Raw genomic sequence first — 23,377 nt, forward strand, 5'->3', positions numbered from 1 at the left:
TGCGATACTTTCGATTGATTTCATTCACCCACTTGATTGCTTCTAGGTGCCCGCTGCAAAAAACACGTGCGACGAATCGTAGACGAAGGGTTGAAGATGAAACAAATAAACAAAAAGTGATTTTTTTTGCTTTATCTTTATATCAAATTGTCCTTATTTAATCTTTCATGCAGGCGAACTAAAGAAAACGTTAAATATAAGGTAAATTCAGTGTTTAAAATAAACTTTGCTTTGCAGATTGCATACTTTCAGGCGGTTTAAATTACAAAAAGATGAAAGCTCCTGGAATTTTCTTCATAGCTTACCCTGCTTAATGCATATCATTGCAACATTAAAACGACAATACGATTACTGCTTGCAGCTCTGTTTGCATAAACATTATTAACCTTTTTTCCTTCTTTTTTCCTTTCCCACTACAGAAATCCATCTCGTTACGCCTGAATAGGTTAGCGTGTCGTTCGTGATTTTCGCTCCACGAGTTCCTGTTACTACGGCCAGTAAAAAAAGTGCCATTTGCCACAGTGAAATACATTAAGTGTTACCCGCGTCGTACCGAAGGCCACGCTTGCAAACATGGTATAGATCAAGCGTACGTCCTTTTATGTTTTCCACCATACATTCACCTACTTCCAGCGGCAGCAGCAACAGCGAAACAGCCATCAAAATTCATGCACAATTCATATGCCAACCCTGTACAGTACGCATACATTTTAGCGACATTTTCCATCATCAGTATCAGGGAGGATGGTTGCACCAGCGCTGGGCTCCAGCCATCCATCCATCCATCCATCGGTTTCGGTCGAACGAACATTTCGCTCGACCTTAACATGTATGTATGGGGAAGAGCGAAAAAGAGACTCAGCTCGTTCTGCCCCACCAAAAAACCCTCCATTTAAAGCCATCCACTGGCCAGAGAGGGAGAAGGAGAAGGTAGGAGAATACGCGGCACGATGGGAGAGGCTCAAGTGAGGTGCACAAACAAGTGACAAAACGATAATTCAATAACCCTGTTTGCTCGTATGAAATTATAATTTATGATAATGAAGTGGAGTGATGAGTTTAACGCACACATATGGCAGTTAGCAGACGCAACAAAAAAACGCATCCGACTTTTTTACATTCCCTCGTCTACAGTTGACAGGGTTCATGAAGCTCCCGGGAGGAATGATGCCGCGTCTTGCACGATAATGAGCGCGGACCGTGCTGCACCACATGCACCACAGCTGTGTCGAGCTACATAAGTGTGATATGTGAAATAAATTATTTCTGCACATCACAGAATACAAAGGTGTCATTTAACGCGACTTCCTTTAAACAATTACGAATAATGCAAAGCGTTGCCAATCTCATTAAACCTCCTCCGAGTGTAAAAACTCTATTCAACTTGCTCAAAAAGGGCGCCACTTGCAAAAGCATGACAGCCAACATCGGGTAACATTGCTCAACCATTGCACTTCTTTGCCCCGTTCTTTCCCAACATAAAGAAAGCCCTTGACAACGATTGACAAATTAATCACCACCCAGCCGGCAGCTTCATTGCCGCTGATAACATTATCATGGCGAGGTGGAAAATTACAGCTCAAAGGGTCGACGGTTTTTTGCATTGCTTCATCGTCCTGGGATTATTTCCCCAGCCTCGTTCCAAGTCTACAAGAGTTTTATCATAATTTCCTTTCCCTCTTTCACCGCCACCGCCTTTACGTGCTCTTCTTCAGTCCTCTCCAACGATGGAGAGAACAAAAAACGCCGGAACAGGACATAAACCCACCTTCATTCTTTTCACTTAAAAAAAAAAAACCACCCCACTGCCCGTGATGCGGGACCGGCGGGAAAATGAGCGTCCAGCCTGGGCCGGGGCTTCAGAACGAACCGGATGAGTTATGGCTCCTCCGTGGGAAGGTATTAATCAGTTGCTGGAGCAACTGGAGACAGCCAAGCCCTTCGACAAACACGGGCACAAACTAGCTAACCAGCAGCGGCTGCAGAGCTGCCGATCAGTTAGCCGGACGGCCGGCACTTGGCAGGATTCGTTTACGTAAAATCCAACCACCCCGGCTTCCGCTAGCCATGGTCAAAGTTCGTTTGACGATGATGACGAAAATTAGCAACGGACAGTTTAGTTCCCTCACTACGCTCCATTAGGTGGACACTGTTTTAGAGACGCGCTCGAAATGGGCTCGCTGGAGGAGGTCGAGCACGGGCACGATAATTGAACGATTGCCAGAAAGCACTGTAGTAAAAAAAAGAAAGATACCAGCACCACGTTTTGTTCGTTCCTTGTGCCCTAATTAATAGGGATTAAACAGTAGCCCGTGGAACGGTCTCCTTGCAGGGGGATAAAAATGAAATAATTGCGCGTGCTTAAACTAGGTCAACCGGGGCTCGATTTAGGAACGTTAAATCATGCTTTAGTTACTTGGGGGTTATGCTTTGGGATTGCAATGGTGATTTGCTGGGTGGATTTATGACATTTTCTTGTTGTAGCTGTTTGTGAATTGTATAAATTAAAACTACAAACTGGTGAAATGTCTACTGAAACGCCTGGATGAATAACAATGAATAAGCTGAGCATACATTGTCCATTGCATAGCTCTAGGCGTTTCATTCTTCGAGCATAATGCTTACGGATATATACGTACAAGTATCCCCAAAATTATTCGAACAGTTCAGATGAGTCACATTCAAAGTAAAACGTTTTTTAAAATACTTACACAAAAGCCAACACCATTGTTGTCCCATGACCTCCTTTAGTGGTTCTTGTGACACCCAATACACCCGTTTGAGTAATCTCACGTTCTGTATTTACTTCAAATGCCTACCAAAAAAAGAACACTTGCAACAGTAAGGCATTGTGCGCGCCACAAAACTTCTCAATAGTACACGGACACAGTACATTCGCCCTAACTGTGCATCAAAGAATCCTGGGCCTCATTTTAATCAATGATTACAAACAGTGATGGGCCTCAACAAAGCTGATGCTCACTATGCTACGCTTGTGCTGTACGTGTATGCTCTAGCCGCCGCCAGCTGCAAGAAAGGATTCTGGGATTTTTATGTGTCTTCCTAACCACACATTCACCCAGTGCCATACATGCGGTTTCTCCGGGCGGCACATTTTGATGAAGGAAAACTTTTCATTTTCAAACACACAAACACCCGCTAGTTCCGCAGCACTTCAAAGCGAAAGCGCCGCACGCTGGTTTAAGGAAGCTGGCTCCATCAACAGATAAACCTCAAAAGCCTTTGCTGCTTCTTTTTTCAATGTGCTTGTGACGGAGAAGAAAAGTTATCATTCCAGGCCACAGTGTGGTAGTTGTTTTAGTTCTTTAGTTTGTAGTTTGCGCCAGTTTCTGCGCAAACAACCAGCCCGGCACGGGTTGATGGTGATCTTGCTATTGTACTACCGAACCAGAACAAAAAAGGCTTAAAAGAGGACGAATGTGCAAGAAAACTTACCATGTTACGCTGATGATGGCTTCAGTCAGCAAATTTGAGTGCGGGTTGATAAAGGGATGTGCAGAATCGAGGCTACGGATCAACAATACGTGATCGAGGACTTTAAATATATGACGGTAGCACATTTTAACATTTAAAACTAATAAAAGGAAATCAATCAAAACGTGATATAAACAAGATTTTACTTCTAAATCATGAACACTCTCGCCTAGATCCTTCCACAATCTTCAAGAACTCAACGGTGGTCATGCCCAACGATGCCAAGTATTTGCTAATTGAAATATTTCATGACTTTCACCTGCAAAACAGGATCGCTTCACTGCCCTTTCTAGCAAGAATTAGGATACTTGCCGGCAAAGTTTATGTACCTTCACAACGAGCTATATTTATACTGCCTTACCTTGACGATGGACCAAGAGAGCGGTGCAGCAGCTGGTGACGAGCCCGAGACGAGTCTAAGAAAATTCCAAGAATGAATCCCTTCATTACTCGATTTCGAAACAATTGAAGGAAAATGTCCTGCATCCCTTCCAAACTCCACCCTGGCGCTGCTACGGTTAATTGTGAGTCAGTGCGTCAGAGTGATTGATGTACCGGACCGTCAGAAGACTAGTCAGACCTTACGACCAGTTTAGAACCTAACAGCCATCCTTACCGGAGCCAAAATTCCAGACAGTAAATTCATCGTTCACCGTTGCAAACATTCCATCGCACAGCGCAAGAGGCATACACAACAGTTAACAAGTGCTTGCGAAGGAAGAATTTTTAATCTCAAACCGTTTTGTCTCTCCGACCCCTCCCCTATCTACTTTCCGCACACATTTGCACCCGTAAACCGCAATCATAACTGGTTTCGTAGATTGGCCACCTTTGAGGCCACATTTTGGGATTGCCTGCAGTGCTGCCAAGCGAGCCTGGTGGTCAGTTACTGTTTCTTTGGCACAAACGATGCCTGTGTGCCTGGCCGACCGGACCGGCGGGACATCGGGTGTACCATCTTTTGGGTAAGCTCAGTGGGCAGTGGTGGCAGCATCAAATTGTTTGCGGTCACACCCACCGGCTGGGAAATCACTTTACAACCGAAGCTAAGATACCGGTAATCGGTTTGAACCCCTTTCCAGTGGGAGCAGAGTGAGGGAGAGCTAAGTATAGATTGTTTGCGGGAAGTGGATTAAGCTTACTCGTTTGTGGTTTCGAGAAGAGGAGGGTAACAATTGATTTCAAAATTGAAACATGAAGATGAGAGATGTCAGAAAACATGTCAGAAACTCTTTAGTAAGTGATTTTGATGATGAAGGTTCGTTTTTTATGTACAATATGCCTTAATGAGTGTGTAATTTTATTAGAGATACATTAAAAGCGCCTAAAAGTATGCAATTTACATTGCATATGGTCCCTAATTGTAATTTTTCATGAAAATGCTGATTTATTCGAATAATATTTTTCAAATTTTAAGCTTTTTATTCAATTTCCTAACAAGTTCATGCACAAATGGGAATGCAACAATGTACATTAACCCTACATAATATATCAATACTCCAACTACGAGCTCGTTTACGATCTGTGCCCTTTCGAAAGTAAAGATAAGACCTCCTCCGGTACGGTATGGTTTTGCACATTTATTATCACTAATTTGCCATCCGAGCCAAACTCCAACGCTCGTACAGTAATAAACTCCACCAGCACCACTGTCGCTGAAATATGCCCGCTACTAATCGGGGTAACATTATATCAAAACTTCTAAACAATGGCGTTTGACACTCACTTTCAACCATCTCCGACCATCTCCACCCACAACATGTCTCGATTTCATGTGCATTGAATGTAGCTCTAATGATGCTGGTACCCCAATCCCAGTACCGAGGCGTACACGGGTATTGGGTTACGGTGTAAAGTCTAACCTTAAACCTCTCCACTAATTACCGGATATTGTTTCGTTGAGGTTAGGACCTCAATGGCTTATTCGGCACGCCACCACCGGCAGTCGGGCCGGGCTGCCTGGGGGACGCGGTTGCATCGGATCCATCCGAGGAAGTTCATCGGAAAGTATAATACTACTTTCAACCAGCACCACCGGCTCCAGGAAGCTATCACCATAATGGGCCTAACCCGCATGCCCGCACTGTCTGGTGCGTCGGGTTTCCGGTGCAGTCAATGCACAAATGGGGATTATAAATAGAAATAAACCACACGAAAGGATTGGTTTAGGAGATGGCTGAAGCTTTCCTGGGGAAGGGAAGTGGGAGAATGCAGCCGGCAACTGCGTTGCGGTTTGTGGCTGTGCTCTAAAGTCATCCCGCTGCTGGGTGGATGTATATAATGCATCCGCTGGGATTTTGAGCGAGTTCACTAACGCAACCTGATCGCTATAGCGCTCCAGTTATGTGAAACATCTTGCTGGGTGGAAGGATGTATTAGCAGTTTTAGTTTATTATATTGTTTGATAATTTTAAAACCAACGTTTGAAACCACATTGCTCTATTGGGGTTGTCAACTTTAGCCTATTTCGAACCTTAAAACTTAAAGTACGATTTATTACATCCCGCAAACAGTTCACATCTAATCCAATTACATTGTTTTAACTCATCCTGTGCTTACCTCCTACTTCCTGCTAACCGATCCCTCTCAAACACGCACACAATATCACGCTTTCTGCAACGCAAATGTTGATCCAAAAATGTTCCCACTAAATCCGCTAACAATCGCTCCTTCCAGCGGAAACGGACTCGTTTCCCAATGGCAAATATTTGAAATGTAATTTAAATTATCTGCCATACCGGGTAGTGGTGTAGTCCCTTCACCCTTCCAGTGAAGAAGCTTGCCAGCAAGTGTATACCAGTAGTACCAGTAGTTGAGTAGACACGATCGGTAGAGATACGCCGGCAGAGAACAACGACTCCTGCGAGCCCCCCTTTGTCCCCATTGTCGATAGTGTTTCAAATTTGCAGCTCAGTTCATCATTCGACGGCGCACATTTACATCGCCAGCCGTCTTTCCGTGGTCGTCTCCATCGAGGCCTCTTCCCGCAGCTTGGTTCCTTCCGGTTAGCTGCCACCACGAGCCACGGAAGCGCTAAGCGAAGCGCAAACCAGAGCGCTCAAGAGATATGCCACTCGCCTCGAGCACTCCTTCCAGAAACGCTGGCGGTTCTTGCGGCGGTTCTGGTTCGTGTGAAGGCTGTATTTGAACTGTAACCGAAATCTGTATTTAAATGAGAATTTCATTGGCGCTATTTGCATTCGACTTGAGCGGTTTTGCAGCGCTTCCGGAAGCGCCACGGTTTACTGTCGGCGTTCGGAGGACCCGCTGCCGAATAGGCGCACAGGCGTCATCCGTCCGATTTATGGTCCTTTCCTACGGTTTCGGTGTTTCGGCGCTTCCCTCGGAGACTGTTCAAACAATACTTACCTTCGACCGAACAAGGAAGATGTCGTTGCGGTGCCGTGCAAAAGACACGGAGCATGGTTTTAAATGCTTGAATACCGGGGTGAACTTTCGGGGTGAATGCTAAATTTGTTTAATTATCTGTGAAGAATGTGGTCCTCCTTTGGGGTTTTCCCCCGCTACAGTCGTGAGCGTTACTTTTTACGCTTTAAGCTAGCAGCAGCACCGTCGCGTTTCGGGTTGCCGGTTTGCCGCCTTTTTTTTGTTTCATTTTACGAGTCTCCTGTGACATTGCTGACCGCCGTATCTTTGCAGCAAACACAACAGTCTCCAATTTATCGGTTAATTTCATTTGAAATATTCCTTACGCCCGATTTGATAGAAACGGCAGTAGCACATTTTCTGTGGCTCGTTTTGAGGGCAGTTTTTTTTTTTTTGGTCTGATTTCCCGACTTTGGGTGCGATACGTACTTTGGGAATGCTTTAAAAAACATGAATCCAGCAAACAACAAAACCAAAAAATGAAGCAATTCGAAAGCAGCTTCCCAAACTGCAAAGCAGCCCGGTGGGCCAGTTGCTCCAATAAACCACATCGACTTCCTTTCCGGTTCAAGTTACCGTCTTGTGTGTGTGTTTTTTTTTTTTGATCCTTTGAACGAATTCACGGTAATGGCAAACCTTCTCTCAAACTGTGCTTCCTACCCGCCGACGCTGGGCTAAGGGTAAAAGAAATCAAGTTGATCCGCGCAATACGAAGGCAGATAAAAACACAACCGACACGACGGTTCCCTTCTGCTACTGGCTCATTCTGCTATTGCTGCTGCTTCACCTCAACAAAAAAAAAGGTTGGACAGAAGAAAATGTTTCGCTTTTTTATGTATTCCTCGTTTATCTCGGCTGTATATCAAAACTACGTGAGGATGCTGTTGCTGAAATATGGTAATTCTTCGATTTTTCCGTTCTTCCTGCTTTCCACGGAGGACGGTACGGTACTGCCTCCTTTTTGCAGGTTGTCTTCTTGTCGATTGTTTGGCCTATGCAAGAGCGACAGCAATCATTGGGCTGCTTTTGCGTGCTTTCTCCGATCGTTCTCCCTGCTTGGGCACAGTGGAATATTGTGTGAAAGGGGTCGAAATTGGTTACAAACTTATGCAAAATGTAGCAAAATATTCCACAGTAGAGTAAGTAAATAAAAGAGTTATTAACTAAATAAAATTTCCTTGTGAAAAAAATGAATTAAAAGTGATTTTAAAGATATAAAAGAAGTCTAAAGCCTCCAATTAGACCTCTATGGGAAATATGATGGAGTAAGAATGATTTGCTGCTTGCATAACTTTAGGCGTTTCAACTCACTGCAGAAAACTGATTACTGTATCCGCCTGAATGTATGCAATTTTGCATTCAAATTTTGACTGAAAAAGACAGCATTCCGTACCCATAGTAAGCACATACCCCAATCACAACCATCCCCCGAGCTTCCGAACCGTGCGACCGGCAGCTTCTGGCGTAGGCAAAATGACAATTGATTGGATTCGATTTCGTTTCCTTCGCCTTCGGGGCATTTCCGCTATCGATTACCAATCTCGTTGGCCGGGTTTGTTGCGCGGTTGGAAATCTCGGTCGCTCCGGTGCATTTTCCCGACAATCCCATTCCAACCACACCTACTACCCTCCACTCCCCCGATAGACTGTTTGTCGGGATAAACTTTCCAAAACCGTTCGATCCCCTGCCCTCAAAACAGTCCAGGACCAGCAGCAGCAGCAGCAAATCGAAAGAAGGTTGAGCCTACCGAGACGCCTACAACGTGAACAAGGAAGAGAAAAAAATCGATGAAGCTATAAATTTAAAGATTTTCATATAAATGATGATGGGAGCGGTGCGATAACGATTTGAATATTTCGCTTTTCGCAGCAATCTCGGGGCGCTCCCGTTTTGTGTTCCCGTTTTTTTTTTTTTTTTGTAGCTGGCTCTCATTCGATTAAACTTTTGAAAAACGCGAATTACCTATTGAGACCCTCCGCTCCGATGCGATGTTTACGAGCGTAGACTGTGGGGTAGGAAAGAGGGCAGCAAAGCTTCGACGGACAGCAACAACAGCATCCCATCTCCCCCTGGTTTTGATAACGATGAACTGTTTTAAATCCTGGAAAATTTACGCCTTTCCGGGAAATGAGCGGGAAGTTGGGAAGCTATCAAATCCCTGCCTCGATACTGCAAATCCTGCCGCGAAGCGCTTCATTCTGCAACGGAAACGGTCCATTAAAGCACAAAAGCGCGTAAACCAAAGTGCTGAAATAAACAGCGAAAATCGTTCACGGAACAAAAAAACGCTCACGGAAAACCCGATCCAGACAGGCTGCGGGGAATGGGGCAGGGTAAGCACAGCACGGGCGCACGGATAAGAACTTTTTAGACAGACAGTTTTATAAAATCGCAAAGCCTCACGCTCCACGGGTGTAAGCACGCGGCCGTCTCGATCTCGATAGCTCGGGCCGTAGAAAAGAACAATAAAAAGGCAGACAAACAACCGGTGAAAATCGGACGCTTTTACAACAAAGCTGAAGGGCAGAAGGGAGAGTGGCTGCGGGACCCAATGGTAGGAAGTAGGAAATATCGGTGTGCTTACTGCCGAGTGGCGGAAAATTGTTATCCAACAGTGAAAAGAGCCACCACTTTCTTGACGGAAGGCTCTCGCTCCCCGGCAGCTTCGTGGGCATGGCATGGGAAAGATTAATTATTTTACACAACTGGCCGGCAACAAATTGAACGTGCATAATTGAATTACTTACTTTCGCAGTCTTCACTTCGCTCAGGTGCTTTCTGTACCAGTGCTTTGGTAGAAAATTAATGAGCAGCATCATAATAAGTGAACAATTCGACAAATGAACGGTGAAGCACGGGTTGTGACGGGTTAAATGCTGGCGGCAAGTATCGTTGACGTGATCAGTGAAATTAAATATGACTTCTTGGCGGGTGGTGAACAGAACAGTCATAATTAATGTAACTCTAGATGTTTAGTTTCATTAAGGAATGCATTGTACCTTTTAGACAATATTGAAAACGTGGTTTAGAATTAAATTAAAGGAGAAAAAAATAATTAAACAATACAAAATTCACAACAAATATTAATTAAAATTAGAATAGAACTTAAGGTTTATTTCTAGGTTCAAAGTATAGAAATAACCCATGATCAAGATATAAAAACAAAGCGACAATGAAAATATAAAATATATTTAAAAATACAGTAAAATTGTACCAATGAAATATAAATATAAAACCAACAACACAAAGTATTGATACAAGTAACAAAGTAACTATTTAGGATTTAAATGCGCCAAAATGTAGGCAATTTGTTATACCCTTTAATTAGCCCACAAACCATCGATAGTGCCATCTTGCGGCGAATTCCTCCATACTTAATAGAAGCGCTATCTGCGTAATTAACCGTTATAATCATGGGGTACAAGGGTGTTTGTATCAGCTAATAGGTGAGAAACATTTGTATGTTAACGAAAAGAGGGGAAATTAAGCCATCGTACAAACCCAAAAATGTTTACATCGCTATCGGAACACAGCACTGTGTAATAAGTACTCCAAGAAATACATGCAGAATTAAGTTAACAGCACAGATTTCGGAGTCTGAATTTGTTAATTTCAAATCACCTAGATGGAAAATCTTTAACAGAGTTCGTGGCGGGTAGCTCTTTCTTGTAACTTGTCAGAGCTCTCATGAGTATTTGGTATCGTGAACGTCAAATCGCGAGTTTAAGGTAACTAGTGTAGGACGCAATTCTACACAGTAACGTTTGCATTAAAACATACCTTTTCAATATCTCTGAGCAAACAAAAATTAAGAGAGATTAATTTCGTTCCATGAACATCATTTAAAAGGTAATTAATTTGGCTTTCTTGACAAAATAAATCAACGACCATGTAAGAAAATTCCCTGTCGTCAGTTATCCGGAATTTTCACCATATCGGACGAAGACAGACGTGTAGGCATGTTCTAAGGTTCTAGGTCTTCGATTTTTATCAATTCCTGGCCAGTTTTTGTGACAAAATTGATAGAGTAAAGCTTATGTTTGTCCAGTAGAATTCAATGAGCCATAGCTGGGGGACGTTGGACCAGTTCGCGGTCTAGGGTGTCATATAAAAACTCCTCCAAAATTCGTTTGAAATGGTCGAATTGAATTTTGGCGTCATTGCTTGTCGCTGCAAACCCAATCGACGATAAATATACTTTCTGATATGTTTATTCATGTTTTCTCAGGTACTATTTCACTATTTGACCGGCTGCATTTACCACCGTTGCATCGGCAAAGCGAATGCAGCGATGTAGTCATTTGTTCCTCGATCTTCCTTTGGAACTCCAACTCGCTCATGATCATCGGCCATTCGGAACCGGGCCTCTTCGATCTTTCGATGCTCCGATTGTTGTCTAATAGTGCCAAGATGTTGTTGATGCCAGAACAGGCTTATACGACGTACACGAGGCTTATACGAGTGCGGTTCTTTGATTGCGCACGCTTCTAAACGAAGTTGCTTCACTTTTTTAACCATCGCGGTTGGAGTTCGACTGATAGAGGTGTCAAATTTTGTCTGCTGACTCATGGGATACTATTAATGAAAATTAACAATAAACAATACATTAGTATGGTATAGTTAACCCATAAAACTCGAAAATGTTTGTCTTATTTTTTAAATCCAATTCTCAAATTTTTAATCCAATAAAACGTATTAAAACGTACGTATTAAAGCGTAATTTTGACGTTTTCGACTGCCAGATTATAGAGGAACAATTAAATCCAGCGAACAACATTTTCCCATCCTTGCCATGTTCCAGCTGCTGAAATCGAAATAAACGCGTTTGAAGCGCTCATTGCCAATTGCAATAATTTATGGAGCAATCGTTTAGTCTAATGCTTGCAGGAAGATTCCTTTCAATGGATCATTTACCGGGGCCGGTTTATGCTGTTTGTTGAGTTTTTCGATTGAAATGAGCTCTTCTCATTCCTCACCCCCTCGAGATTGTTCCTTTAAGTAGATGTTTGCACTACCCGAAACGCAGCTGCTACCAGAGCCGGCTAGAGCATGTCCAGCTTGTGAAAAGGGACATAAAAGCGGCCAAACTTCCACACTTTGACTATTCCCGGCTATCGAAGCAAACGTCCGAAACGAAGCAGATCGAATCCGACTGCCAGCCAGGCTTGCCAGGCCGATCAGAACAGGGGTTCGCGGGTTGTATAAAATCAGTGTTTTATTGGTTTTGTATTGGAGTTTCGTTCGTCCCTTGTTACCCAGCGTGTAATAAAGGGAAAAGCAGTGTGTGTTTTTGTTTTGTTTCCACTTTTTATTTATCAATCATTTGATAGCGCACACCACGGTGTGGTGCTTGGCGAAGGATGTTACGATTGCTGCAGACACTGAATCCTTCGTTGTTGGTTTTATTGCCAGAGCATAGCAGCAGCGAGGGAGACATCGTTCACGGCTTAAGTAGTGGCCTCCGGGGACGACCGTTGTTGCCTTTCCGCTAAACCGGCTTAATAAGTCGTGAAAACTCCGCACAAAATCCGATACCTCCTTGCTCCTGTCTTGTGCCAATAAAACACACTTCCCGAAGGTCCCTCCTCCTCCCCTCCCTCTAATCGCTCGATAAAGTGACGAAGAGAGCGAGAGCAAGTTTTTATACCAACTCGCCATATGGACAAACCCCGCACAGCTTGGCTGTTTGGAAAAATGTTCGCTGCCCCTGGTAAGCTGTGTGAGTATTTTTCGAAGATAGAAATAAAGGAGCGAGAGAAGAAAGAAAAAAAAATACACGTTCCCACCCCGCTCGGTTCGGTGCAAATAAATCAAAATGTAATAAAATACGCAATTTACGCTAGACTACTGTCAGCTGCGATTCGCGTAAATCACACCGACGATGGCAGCAAAGTTTTTGATCCCCCTCCTACTGGAACTTCTCCGTACGACGGCAACGGCCGCCTGGTCCCGATTGTACCGCGTGTTGGCGCGTTGTCACATGCACTGGAACGGTGAGAAGCTTACAGCAGGATGAGTGTTATGATGCTGTTAATTAATTTAGGAACTTTCACCTTCCCAGTGCAGCTGTCTCCGGTACGGGTATGGAGGGGTAGTTTTCGGTGGAAAGACGGTATGAGGGAGCGCAGGTATCGTGTCAAAAAGTACCATTCCTTGCCCGCACTTGTCTTGAGAACGAGTGTAGAACCAAAAAAACAAAAATAAGTGATAATCAAGAGGACATTAAGAGTTAAACGATTTTACTCGGTTTGTAGTCAATTTATCATCGTTTATTAATTTTAGGTTTGTCTGAGGAAATTAAAAAAATGTGCATTTGACATTGGTTTTTGAGAAGGATGATCTTTGTTCAGAAAAAAATGATTTATAATTGTTATATACTGGTGTATTTAATGAATTCGATAGCAGAATGTACTTAAAAAGACACATTGATAGGTTAATGTAATGTAAGTTGCATATTGTTAGGCGCATTTTAGGATGCCGTTACGATTCAAATTGCGAACAACTTAAAATTCCGGACATTCGGAATGTTTTTATTGAATTACTTCACATCCAGTCCCTGACCATATCTTTTTTTTTAATTTTACATAATTGCCTTAATATTCTAGAATCAATAAAAAATGTGTCGGACCCCTAGTAGGACGTGATGCCACAGTAAATAAATATTTTCTGTCGCTCTGTTCCTCGCCAAGAGGTGCTCCTAGCAGTTTGTTACGACGCCAGTGTTATTTCTTCAATAATTCCTATTAACCGTTCTCCACGTGCACGTGAAATACATCAAGAATCAATTGTGGAAGTAGTTATAATATCTGAAGATTAAAGCCGAAGATTCGAGGTAATTTGAACAAATGAGCTCGAAACTATCCGGAATAGAAATCAAAATATTGTTAAAAAATAATCAATTTTTGCAATGTTTCTAGTAAATTTATTGCAAATCTTTGTTTTTTTTCTCAACTGTAGAAGGGGTTCTTTATTAATAGGAGCTATACGTACGTTTGATCAATTAAAACTGAATTACATTGGAGCCCCGTTTATCCAGGCTCATCGGGACTTGATCTCGCCCAGATATGCGAATAACACGGAAAGTGAATCAATTAATATATTTTATCACAAACTACTGATTAGTTTAAAAAAATTATCTTATTTGTTCATCAAAATAGAGCAGTTTTTATTAACTTCATGTTTTTCCCATAAGAGTATTTGAAATTTGCCTTGAATTATCGTGTCTTTTGTAATGACAATGTGCTCTTTTAACCGCTTTTTCAAATATCCTCTTCATAACGCAATGTCACCATTGTATTGAACTGTCATTTCTCAACTGCACGGATAAACGAACGGCCGGATAAAAGGTACCCGGATAAACGGCGCTCCACTGTAGTTAGCAAAGTGGGTATAGGGACTAGGTGGGCTTATAGGTTTGGCAGGAAGGCCATATTGAACGAACGAATGAGGAGGGGATTCGATTGTGATACGTAGTTTTTCACCCACACTACGACACATCATCCAAAATAGCCATTGGAATTCACACGCATACATCAACAAATGATCGAATCCCCTCCTGTCATTTCGTTTTCATTTTTCTAGAGTACGGCTGTCAATTTGTTCGGGATAAGCCCACCTGTATAATAAACCCACTTTGGTAGTTAGAAAGTATTAAATGCCAAAAATGTCTTTAATGTTCGTAATTCGAAGCAATATGGTAATTGTTACAAAATACTAACTTTTTATAATTTATTTTCAAGGTTTGCACGATACTTTGTTTTTGGACTGCTACAAATAATTTGCAAATCAGATCAGTACAGCTTTTTTTAGCATTTTCTCTAGAAATTTCATTCGTAAAGTAAACGTATAAAATAAATTCCCAACATTTGCATTTTGATGCAATAAATCTTTACGTTTGATGGTTTCATAAATTAGCAAAATCCTTAGGGAGCATTCCAGCAAAAAATCCACCAGAAAGTAAAAATAAAGAAGGAAAAACTAAAATAAATATCTTTCACTTGAAACTTAATATACAAAAAAAAGTGAAAAACATCCAACGCTTCTCATCCCTTTCTTCTTCCACACCTACGTTTACAGTAAAAGCTAAGGCAATAATCACGATAGGCAGAAAACTTTTCATTTTCACCCAAATGTAAATGTGCATGCCGCTGTGAGTGTTATTTATTCTTTCCATCTAGTTTTTGGGAGATGGTGAATCTATGACCAAAACAAAAAATAAGGGCAGCTTGACGAAGGTATCCCCAACAACGTGCAGGCATCATTTTATCTTCCCCGTTTGGTGGCCGTGCGCTAAATTTAGACGGAACGATTTGAACGCCAAACCTGAAGGGAGGACAAAAAACCAAAAAGTTAAGTGCCTATTAGGGCGTTTAACGGAATGATAATGTTTGATAAGTGTAATGCCAGTGGGGCTGTTGTTGTTTTTTGCTAAACTTCCACCCAAAGGGCGACGGTTATTCCCGGTAGCCGAAGGATGGCGTTGACCATTTAAGACTCGAAAAATCCGGAGATGCTGTGCGCTCGATCTGTAGTTGAATCAAACTGACACCACTTGCTTGGGAGGGAGCAGTAGCAGCGAGGTATAAATATTATTTGCATAAAATTGAAATGAAAATATTAATAAAAGTGTGCTGCTTGCGCTGCTGGCACATAATTGTTTCTGATGGACGTGCTACCGAGCGGCCAGTGGGGGCCGTTCCTGCTGGACGATGGGGAAAAGTTTTCGCACAATAACAAAAAAAAAGTCCATTCTCTCTCTGTCTTTTGGCGTGTACAGGAGCATAGGAGAACGAATTGAATGGGCGGAACCCGTGCAAACGAAAAGCAAATGGGTGCGCCGCTTTTACGAGGCTCATCATCATAAAAAAGCATTCATTTATGCGCACCATCGAGCAAGAAGCAGCCGGCTTCTTGGCTTCACTCTTGAGCATACTTTCCACCCCATAAGAGAAGGACACATGGAGCAGCAGCAGCAGCAGCAGCAAACGTTCTACGACATGATGAGAACAATTGTTATTAACGACCGTTGTTTACACTTCTATGAATCTCAAAGGTGCCACTTAAAGAGTCGACAGCCCACTCCTGGCCAGCCGTAGAGCTTGCTTGGATAGGAGAAAGCACCACACTTGGGCGGGCGGGTGTGTGAAGGATTGTTGGCAAATCTTGGCCCACATTCTGCTCACCTATTCTTTCTTTCTTTCCTCCTTTCTTTTGGTTGAATGAAACGATGGGGGCCGTTGAACGCCCGGTTGAGCCAGCATGAGCAACGGTGCGAACGGTGACAACGAATGAATGTAAGTGAGCGTAGCGAAAATACGAAGAAAAGCTCATCAAAAGTACAGCCGCATTTCGCTGTAAGTGTTTCGATTAGTGAGATTGTTGAGCTATGCATAGGAAACTTTAACGTTTTGCTCATACCATTTTACAAGATTGTACAAAATTTAGTGTATATTTCAATAAAAAACTTACGAAATAAGGCTGCAAATAGATCGCTTTTTGACACCACCCAAGGCTATTACAGAAGAATAGGAAGTGGAATATTTGATAACGTCCCATATTTCTCAAGTTTTAATACGATATCAATAAAATGACGTTTACTTTTATTTTAATTAACTTTTAATAATTTTAATTTTAATTAATATTATAAAGCATAATATATTGTAGAATTGATTTCAGTATTAATCATATAAGAATAATTTAAATAATTAATAAATAATAATTTAAATAATAAGTAATTATGATCAATTGACAAAGTTTTTTTGCTGTTTTGTTTGGCTAAGTTTGGCACAAAAAAATTTTTTTTTTAATTTTAGACGATTTTTTTTAATGCATGGGAGTGTTGACATAGCGACGCACGACAAGCGGCGGTTTGTCAATATGCAATGTACTCCATCACCTGTCTTTCTATAATAGCCTTGATCTCACCACCTGATCGACTATAATAGCCTTGATTCCAACACCTGTTATCATATAATAGCCTTGCACATACCTGTACTTCCTTGCCCGGATGTACGCACGTGGAGTGAGCCATTTCTGTTCAGTCTGCGGTGTGCTTCGTGTGTAGTAATTGTTTTTTTGTGCGTGTGTTCCTCTTAAACTGCAAGTAATTTAAGTTCCATGGAAAAGCAAATTGCAAATCGTGACATTGAAGTGCATCAAACAAGGCATTAATTATGTTATTTTTATTACAGATGATTGAGATGAGCTTTCTCCTTATCGATAGACTTTAAGTTCTGGAGCGATAGGTAAGTCCATATGACACAATAAGTTTATTATAAAGGCTTACACCCTCCTTAAAATAAATTGCAATATTAATTCCTTTATAAAATAAATCAAATTAATGTTATTAGTTAATTTAATTATATTAAACTTTATAAATTTATCAACCTTCATTTCTCTAACCACCACCCGGGTATTTTTTTGATCAATATGTTATAATAACTTTTTATTAGAGAATCAAATCGATCCAAACAATTTAGAATGCCTTGAGAACCATGTTTTCAAACAATGGTAAAAATATGATATTTAAACAAATAATATACCTCAAAAAAATTATTTTAACCTCATATACTTAAAATCGTTTTTTTTAATACCAAAAATAACTTTATGTGGTAATTGCAGCATAGATTCATTCAAATGTAATACCCGTTGAATCCAAGTAAATTACCCTAAATATATTTGTGATGGTGTGTTGACTAAAATATTTGTGAATTTGATGAGTCGGCCTGATTTTTTTTAGCTAAAAAGTACCACCATCAATGAAGTGAAGAATGTGATATTTCGATACAGTTCACGCTCGATAATCCGCACTTGACTTGGCGCGGATTATCCAATGACGTTTTGATAAGTTTTATTTAGTTTCTTATTTTCGTCTCGTTCCATGAGTTAATTCTAATATATCATATATTTTTTTTTACAAAGAAAGCTTATATAAAAAATAGATTACTTTTTAATAAAGTATCACTACTCAACACTATTTCTTCGCGTAAATTTGGTTGTCAAAAGTGGGGATTGCTGAGCATATGTACAGTACATGATTTGCTTACTATCCAAAAAAGTCCAAAAGTCCTCAAATGGGTGAAAATCTGAGGAATTTGATTAGCGTGCCGTCACTAATCAACTATTAAAACTCATGCTACATGCCATCCTTGGTGCTACCTTACCAAAGAAGCGCCTTTGAGTTATATTTAATCCACTCTTCGTTTATCGAACTACTTAGACTAAATGTTCCGTCCTTCTATTAAAGTGGAACAAAATTAGCGCATCCTTTTTTCTTGTCTTTCAACTTACAATCTAATTTAGCTTCATACAAATAATCGCCCAAGTTCTTGACGGACCGGATTGAAAGCTTTCGTGGGCCTTACGTTAAGGCCGGGCTACATTGATCGTACTCGCAAGTGTAATTTCGATTTTCACTAGCGCATCTGGCGGCCGCTGACAGAAGCAATTTGGCAAACAATTTTGAGCCGCTTCAGAAAATACGTTATTTTTCCATGTTTTTTACTTTAACTCGACTGAAAAAGCTATGCAATTGATAGATAAATATGTTGTGCAAGTATTTCAGCCGTTTTCGCAACGAAAAACGGTGGAAAAACTAATTAATTTTGAGATTCGGCACGACCATTCCCCCGACGACCAAAAAAAGCTTCCACCAGCCGCCACCAGATGCGCTAGTGAAAATCGAAATTACCCTTGCGAGTACGATCAATGTAGCCCGGCCTTTAGACGTGTCTGTTCTGTAGTGTTCTGAGGAAGAAGCATTGTACAAGAATTACACATTTTTCTTTGTTGGCGACATGACACTTGTCAATCGATTTGAAGCGAGGAATCGGTGGACGGTTTGTGTTGTTTGGAAAATGGGTGCGTTTTTCAGGATGAGCAATAGAAAAATATCCTCTTTGATTTTCCTCACAAAGTGCATTTCCTATTTGATTGCTATTGCCACAGTTCCCCAGACGTTGGTATAGACGTTTGATGGTAGACATTGCAAAATTTTTCTACGGTCTCCTGAAACTAATTCGATCGGTTTTTGCATCAGGATTGGAACATAAAAATAATGGTTAATTTACTGAATAGAGTATTTATGTTGTCTTGTTCCTATTCGTTCTGCAGTGACCGTTATGACTTCGGACCAATTCTGACCGTTAGATTCGTGTTAGACGAATTCTAACTAAATTGATCTATAATATAGCAAATTATGGCAGGTACGCCATCTGACCCTGTGCACCTCAACCTTCCACCTTCCTCTAATCGGGTTAGACCGTGGTTGCCAACCGCGTTAGCAACCGGAGGAAGAATTAGGGCACTAAGGGCATGCGGTCCTTAGGCCCGTGGCAGTGCTCCATCAGATGCAATTTTATCGGAAGGTCTGTCAAATTTTATTGATATTTTACAGATAATATCAGAGATTTTTATTTATTATTTATTCCGTCCGATCGTTGCATCCAATTTTATCTGTCAATGTAATTATGTAGGCTATGTATATTGTATGTTGTATACAGGGGTTCCCATAATTTTTATTTATTTATTCATCGTATCCCATAGATTTTTGTTTCGTTTCCATAATTTATTGGTATCTTCCGAATGGTTATCAATGCAATTGAACCAAAAAATTCTGAGAAATGCCCAAAAAGTTGTGAGAACAGACCAAAAACTTATGGGAAGCTACCAGAAAATTATGGGAACCAACCAATAAATCGTGGGAAACCCTGTAATGGTTAAACTATTAACATCAACCAAATAATCGCAATATGAACCGCATTCGCAATGACGGGCACTGGCATGGGCTTTAGCTCGGGCTCGGCTCGCTCAGCGTCGTAGTGAAATTGCCGTAAGTAATAAAGTGTAGAGTGGTAACGTGATCAAACATTTTAAGTGGTGACCCCGACGAGTGAAAAGACAAATTAAATTATCTGTATATGCGTGGGCCGGTCTGGTGGTACAGTCGTCAACTCGAACGACTTAACGACATGCCCGTCATGGGTTCAAGCCCCGAATAGACCGTGCCCCCATACGTGGGACTGACTATCCAGCTACGCTAACAAAAAGTCACTGAAAGCCAAGCCCACTTCACTAGTGGGGTACAGGCAGGCGTTGACCGGTAGCGGTTTTGTGCCAAAAAGAAGAAGAAGAAGATCTGTATATGCGTACGGCAAATTTGCTGTATTCCTATAAATACATAATCATGTAAATAGTTAAAATATAAAAGTAAGATTATTATCCATCAGTATAAAAAACGCGGTTTCTTTTATTTTGAAGCTGCTGATGCTTTGGCACGTATCGCATTAACACAAAAACAAAAAAGCAATCAGTGAAAGCCTGAGTTAAAATAGCTCAAAAATTGGGCAGTAGCATCGCTCCTATATAGTAACGGTACTAGTCACATACGCCTCTGAGACATAACCGTCAGCGAAGAGTTAAATCACGGCACCATGGACAGCTACAATCCACATCGGCATCATCGCCGCCGCATCGCCATCACCATCGTGGTCGAAACTAGTGTTGGGTAAAGTAGCACAATTAAGCGCTGAATGTGAGCATATTGCGAAAATTCCAATTTACAAAACCAACACGCTTTTTTGCTCTCTCAGGTTTAATGGTCCGCTGGGTAGAACGAGAGAGAGAGAGAGAGAGCTTGTAGGTTTTGTTAGTTGGGAGGTTAGCACATTCGCATAGTACCCAACTAACAAAATCAACATGCTTTCTCGGTCTCTCAAGATGGGTAGTATGTTGAGTAGAACGAGAACGCATGATGATTTTGTTAGTTGCTTTAGCAATACGCCCACAGGTGCGAAAGTGTTAGCACATTGCTAGCACTGCGTAAACTGCACACACTCCGTCAATAGCATAGCACACTTCGATCAGCACTTTCCGCATAATGCGCACTTTGAGCGGTGGGGTGTGGTATGGAGTGCACACAGTTGTTCTTTACCCAACACTACGCACCCGACGTACGCAATGTGCGAAGTGTGCGCTCGAGCACAATTCCCAACACTAGCCGCAACCCGATGACAACGAACGCTTCATCATCGCTGCCGCCTCGAGACAAAATTGTCAGAGCATCACGACCCCCACAAATATGATCGTGAGCCGTTGACCAGTACGTTCACAAACAGAGTGTCCTACCCGTTAAAATAAAGAATGTCTTGGACTGCCAAACAATGTTAATGGTAAATAATTACTTTCTTATCCCGAAATGAAACAGTATATCTTATTTTCATTCAATCAAATGAATTGAACAATTACGATTCACGTTCAGTTTGTTTATAATGAAAGAACTATCATCTTCACGTCTATGAAAGCGAACCTAATTGTTCAAGCCTAGTCCTCACTCAAAAACGTCTAGTCTACAGTCCTGGAAGGCGCAATATGAAACAGTTGAGTAAACAGTATAAATAAATTAATTGTTTGCATTTATGTTTTTTTTTTCAAATGACATCATGTAGCCAAAAAATATCTCACTGGTTGTATCAGACTCATGCTCTGGCTTACAAGCCACATTGAAATCAACCAATAAAATGTAACTCCCAGAGCATGGGTTAAAATAGCAGAAATGGCTAGCAACACCACTATCGGAACAGCTCATGCTCTGGCAGACGAGTAATGAGCTTTACAACAAAAGCAGTGTAACTGCCAGAGCATGGGGCTGAATAGCTCACAGGCTAGGGAGCATGGTGCCCACGTGCAAGAGAGCGTGGCACCAGCTCCGATACTAGTATCGCCAAATCAGGATGGATGCGTGAGCTGGCAGCTATTCGACAACGATAAAGACGGCAATGTCACAGTCATCACAGTCACAGTCTTGCCGTATTGGTGGCTTTTGCTGATATCGAGTGAAGGTAAGGAAAAATACTGTTGTAGCACAGCATAAAACTCATTACAGGGATTCACACTAAATCTCAAGACCGCGGGACCCCTTCCCGAATCTGTCTTGGCCAATGTCAAGACTGCGGTATGATGCTTGGAAACGTTGATGATACCTGAATTCATCGGATGCAATGCTGAATCTGCGGCACATTTCTCGAACACTCTGTGCCGCGCCGAGGACATGCGGTCGAATATTTTTTTACACGTATAATCTTTGTGTACATCATTCTACTGAAAACACCCTATTATTTTTTTGGTTTTTACCAGAAAAGAGTATTTAAACAATTGGAACTACTTTATTAACACTTTTAAAATATTTTTATTAAACAAGTATGCATTCATTCATTTCATCAAATTGTCTTTTCTTGGTAAAAACACGAAAAGGATAATTGGGTATTTCTAATACACTGATGTACACAAAGGTTATACGTGTAAAAAAATATTCGACCGCATGTCCTCGGCGCGGAACAGTGTGTTCGAGAAATGTGCCGCAGATTCAGCATTGCATCCGATGAATTCAGGTATCATCAACGTTTTCAGGTACCATCAACGTTTTCAAGCATCATACCGCAGTCTTGGCAATGGCCAAGACAGATTCGGGAAGGATTCCGGCGGTCTTGAGATAAAGTGTGAAACCCTGTATAAACCTCACTATCCGCTAGAGCCATATCGTAACTGTTGTGTTCGGAATGTAATTATGACGCGAACACAATGATCAGAATTAAAACCTATATACATTAACAATTAAAATAGGACATCGCTACACATGTCCGCTCGCAACCAAGCCCAAGATCAAGAGAAAACGATCGGACGATCTGCCAAGCCCTGCACGGCTCTCCGAATTACAAATCTATTCGCATTACTCTTAACAAAAATTACACTTTATTAGCCTAATTGCTGGCCACAACATAAACACATTTCGGAAGTAACACAACACACTACTGCAACACATTAATTATAATACACTAAGCCAATTAGATCTGACCATAAAAACACATCCATAAGAGTTCAGGCCACACCGTTCATATACAAACAATTGTAAAACACTTATTGAAAATACCCGAAACGCGTAACATAAGCTAATTGAATCATTACTGCAGCTAAGTAGAGAACGCATAGCATCTTATATCGCTTTAAATGCAGCATAGACAAAGAACGACTAACGCACACGCTCTTTGGCTAGAACAGTTGAAACTTTCCAGATCGTTCGTAAAAACACTGGAAGCGCAGCATAGCTTTAATTCACACAAAACACATTTTAAAATCAAATGCATGAAAGCCATGTATATCATCTTTTGAGCATAAATAAAACCCACTCCGATCATGGCAGCAAGTCTGATTCGTTCAGATATCTTTATCCGGATTCGTTGTTAGGATAGGACTATTACCCATCCAACATTTATCCACTTACCATTTAAAGAATTCCATTATGTCCCCCTAACTCACCCTGAAACGATCGTCTGGATCGTCTTTGTTTTTAACAAAGTTGATGTTGAAGACTCATGTCAGCGAAATACTGGGCAACCGCGACGTTACTAGATGATAGGTTGTGTCGTATGTACGCTCATCGCATTACTTGGCAACTGTATTCAAACCAAACTTACAGGTTTTTACCAAGAGTTCTCAGAG

At 41.4% G+C, this 23,377-nt stretch overlaps 1 long non-coding RNA gene across 1 annotated transcript; it reads left to right on the plus strand.

Annotated features, from left to right (window-relative positions):
* Window positions 1-16,891: 16,891 nt before the first annotated feature.
* LOC125907250 (uncharacterized) lies at window positions 16,892-21,468 on the plus strand. The gene is made up of 3 exons (XR_007452526.1): window positions 16,892-16,985; window positions 17,074-17,127; window positions 21,328-21,468. It is a non-coding gene; the product is annotated as an uncharacterized LOC125907250 (long non-coding RNA).
* Window positions 21,469-23,377: the final 1,909 nt, after the last annotated feature.

The sequence above is a fragment of the Anopheles coluzzii genome, chromosome 3, assembly GCF_943734685.1.
Source record: "Anopheles coluzzii chromosome 3, AcolN3, whole genome shotgun sequence".
Lineage (NCBI taxonomy): Eukaryota > Metazoa > Arthropoda > Insecta > Diptera > Culicidae > Anopheles > Anopheles coluzzii.